The sequence below is a fragment of the Petaurus breviceps genome, unplaced genomic scaffold (genome assembly GCF_028583685.1).
Source record: "Petaurus breviceps papuanus isolate PSGF00001 unplaced genomic scaffold, PetGlider_PUasm1.0 189, whole genome shotgun sequence".
In the NCBI taxonomy this organism is placed as follows: domain Eukaryota; kingdom Metazoa; phylum Chordata; class Mammalia; order Diprotodontia; family Petauridae; genus Petaurus; species Petaurus breviceps.
The window spans coordinates 45,376,841-45,380,768 of record NW_027185809.1 but is presented as its reverse complement, the minus strand read 5'-3'; the positions used below and the strand labels follow the sequence as shown (position 1 = coordinate 45,380,768).

The following is a 3,928-nucleotide window of genomic DNA, read 5'->3' as shown; positions in this document are numbered from 1 at the left end:
AAATTTATCTTAATGTAAAAAAAATATTATATAACCCTCAAAACAACCTTAGGAGACAGGTGCTTTTGTTATCTCCATTTAGTAGGTGAGAGTTAAAGGGACTTGCTGAAGGTCAAGCAGCCAGTAAGTATCTGAGTCCAGAATCAAACTTAGGACTTTCGAACTCTAGGACCAGCAATCTACCCACTCCGTCACCTAAATGTCTCATAGTGCCTTTGACACTGTTGATTGACTGCCCCCTTCTGGTTAATCTCTTTTCTCTCTTTTGTTTGGTCTTTGTTTTTTCCTCTTTCTTTCATCCTGCAGTCTCTTGGTTCAGCTCCCACGTGCCTGCACCTCGGGGTACGCACTCACTGTTGGGGGGTCATGATACGGACACTGATTTAGCAAAGGTGACTGAGAAGGAACAGTGAGGATCTCCTTCCAGAACTCCATCTCCCTATCTGAAGCCTTGCTCTAGGCGGTGCTGAGCGCGGAGCGCAGGAGGCCAGGCCGCACCGGGTAACGGAAGCTGAGGCTGGGACTGAGGCCAGGCTCCGGGGCACGACACCGCCATGTTCCTGGTGAATTCACGCCTGGGCGCCAAGGCCAGCTGCAGCCGCGCCAGGGTCGGGGGCGCCACGGATAGAACAGGCGGGGTCGCCAGTGGCAGCAGTGAAGCTGCCCTAAGTTATACCCCACAGCCTCCGCCCCGCCCGACCCACTTCTCCCACACCTCCTCCCGAGAGATCGAGGAGATCCGAATGTTCCGGGTACAGTTTGAGGATCTGGCGGGTATTAAAATGGAAGTGAGCCCCCGTGAACTTATGGACATCTTGAATAAGGGGCTGGCTGCATACGCTAGCAAGAAGACTGGCCGTTTGGGAATCGACACCTGTCGGAGCATGCTGGCCGTCATGGACAGCGAGACCAACGGGAAACTTGGCTTTGAGGAGTTTAAGTACCTTTGGAACAACGTGAAGAAATGGCAGGCCGTCTACAAAGAGTACACCTCCCCCCGCTCCAGGAGCCTTGGCAAGCAGGAGCTTCCCGGCGCCTTGGCAGCTGCCGGATTCCAGCTCAGCGCGCATCTGTACGACGTGATCAGTCGTCGGTACTCCGACGAGGGCGGGAAGTTGGACTTCGACAACTTTATCGGCTGCTTGGTGCGCCTCGACGCGATGTTCCGTGCCTTCAAGTCCCTGGAAAAAGATGGCAGCGGGCACATCCATCTGAATGCCCAAGAGTGGCTGCAGATAACCCTCTACTCCTGAGACCAATGTGTCTGCCTGGTCATCAGAAGAGTTCCCAGGAAGCTCCTCCAGCCCCATTTCACCCCTTGCAGTTCTGTTGGTCTCAGACCCCAATGTGGGAACCCTCTGGAAGGCACCACTAAACATTGACATTGTTCCCTGTGTAACCCCAACCATGGCCACCACCAAGGAGCCCCTGATCCCACCTCAGCCCCCACTGCTACCTCCCGGCTCTGGAAGATGCCAACCACCTGCTTCCCTACCCCTCATCCCCCGCCCCCCTTCCAGCATCCTTGGAGATACTCTAATATGCTGCCTACCAGCATCCCTGTAAATATATAACATGTTTTAACATGCCAATCACATGCTTCCCAGAATTCTTGGAAATACTCATACTCAAACATGCTACCCACCACCATCCCTGTAAACGTGCCACACACAAGCCATATGCTACTGACTCCAGCTCCACCCAGAACCCCTGCAAATTCACACTACATGCTTTAATGTGCTAGTCACATGCTTTAAGATGCCAGCCAGATGCCATCACATATTGCTTCTACAGGTTTATCCTGTATCTGCTGTTTTCTCCTATTCCCTACATGGTTCAGACAGCCTCTCCTCCTCTCTCTGGGTGGGCCTGCAATCAGGTGATGTGGCTTCAGATAATCCCAAACTCCAAAATAAACAGTGGTCACAAGAAATAGAGAGAAAGAAGAGGAAGGGAGGAAGGAAGGAAGGAAGGAAGGAAGGAAGGAAGGAAGGAAGGAAGGAAGGAAGGAAGGAAGGAAGGAAGGAAGGAAGGAAAAGAAAGAAGAGAAAGACTGCTAGCAATATCAAAATTATTTTAAACATAGGGAAATAATAACTTTCACAAATGCAAAGAATCCAATTGCTTAATTGAAAGTAAATGATATTTTATATTGATCCCAGATCTTCCATCACCCCATGAAAAAGGGGCTCAGCTGTTAGATGGGCATGAATACTTATAAATAGGGGCAATTGACCTCTGAATTATCGTTTGCTTATTGGTGAAGAGAGATGGTTATGAGCAATGACAAACCTGAGGCAAAACTTTGAAACTGGCACAGTTTCTCTTTTATAATTACAGTGTCTTTCTTCCTCTTATAGGTAGTACCTCCCTTGTGCCCAGAATTCTCTTCTTCAGTTCTTCCTTCACAGATCTCTTCATACCAAATAAAACTTCAGAATTTTCTTTTCAACCTCCTCCCATAAATAGACTCTGAATCCTGCTCTCTTACTGCTACATTGGAAAGCTTTCTGATAAACTGATCCCCAGTATTATGTTAGTGACTGATGATAGGATGTGTTGCCCTGAAAGGCAACATATTTTTGTTTTTACAAAGGTCTCTTACACACAAAAGTCTTAAGACCTGTAATATTACTGTAGGATTTTCAGGTCATTCAAGATACCAATGGCGTCATCATTTGGAACAGGCTATGTTTTTCCTGTGCCTCTCCAAGAGCAACCCTTAGGTGATAGATTTCCTGATTATGAGTGAGATTGTTCCTAACCCATTCATAGCCAATGATGACTTGGTAATATGCACCGATAGCTACAGGAATCCTACTGACCTATGTTTAATGAACAAAATGTATTCTTAGGAAGGTGTTTGTTTTAAATTATTCTGTTTTCCCCTTTTTCTATACATTGAGGGATAATAAAGTTGTATTCCTAAAAGCTAAGTATGTTAGTGCCTTGGTTCATTACTGAATTTCAGGTATTATATAGTAAGTTTAACCTTATATAGCAAGGTTAACCATCTCGTCCTGATGGTTGCAAAAACACTAAGTAGCTTTCCAAGATACATATCTTATTGACATATTATGCTTATAAACACTGCTCAGGGAATAATTCACCAATATTGGCTACAAAGATAAATACAAATGCTACAAAGATAAATACAAATGGGAAATGACAAATTTATCCTCCACTGTATTGTTATTACAATTATATTTCTGCCGTGATGTGTGATTTCATCAGTAAAGGGAACACTTTGTATGGAAACTCCAGTGATGTTTATTGACAGCTGCATCTTATATTAGAGCAATATTCTTAACCTTGTGTCCCCCAATCCCCAAGGAATCCATGGATAGATTTCATTGGGTACATGAACTGGAATGAGTACATACCTACATACAAACATACACATACTCATTTATATTGTAGGTAGCTTTATTTTCACTAAGGTCTAATTGAAGTTTAGCATTTCCTTCATTTACCAAAAAAAAAAAAATTCTAAGAAGCAATCCATAGACTACCATATGACTCACAAAAGGTTAAGAATTTTGATATTAGAACGTTATCTGGGACATTGAAAAGTTAAATGCCTTGACAACAGTCACATATGAGTCCTAAAAGTAAGATTTGAATAAAGGTCTTCCTGATTTCAAGTAGATTTGAATAAAGGTCTTCCTGATTTTCAATATTCTATTCATTATTATAGTATATATGAAGGTAAGCATTTTTACATAAGACTGAAAAGGAAAGTATTTGTCTGCGAGGATCTAAACTGGTAAATGTGGAGGCCTGGTCAAAGAACCAGGATTTGACTCCTAGTTCTGCTATTTACTACTTGTATGACTTTGAGGAAGTCACAGCCTCTTTGAGTCTCTCTCTCTCTCTCTCTCTCTCTCTCTCTCTCTCTCTCTCTCTCTCTCTCTGTCTCTCTGTCTCT

The 3,928-nt window shown here is 44.1% G+C and overlaps 1 pseudogene; it reads left to right on the top strand.

Moving 5' to 3' along the window:
* Window positions 1-529: 529 nt before the first annotated feature.
* On the top strand, window positions 530-1,253 carry LOC138164083 (calpain small subunit 1 pseudogene; annotated as a pseudogene).
* Window positions 1,254-3,928: the final 2,675 nt, after the last annotated feature.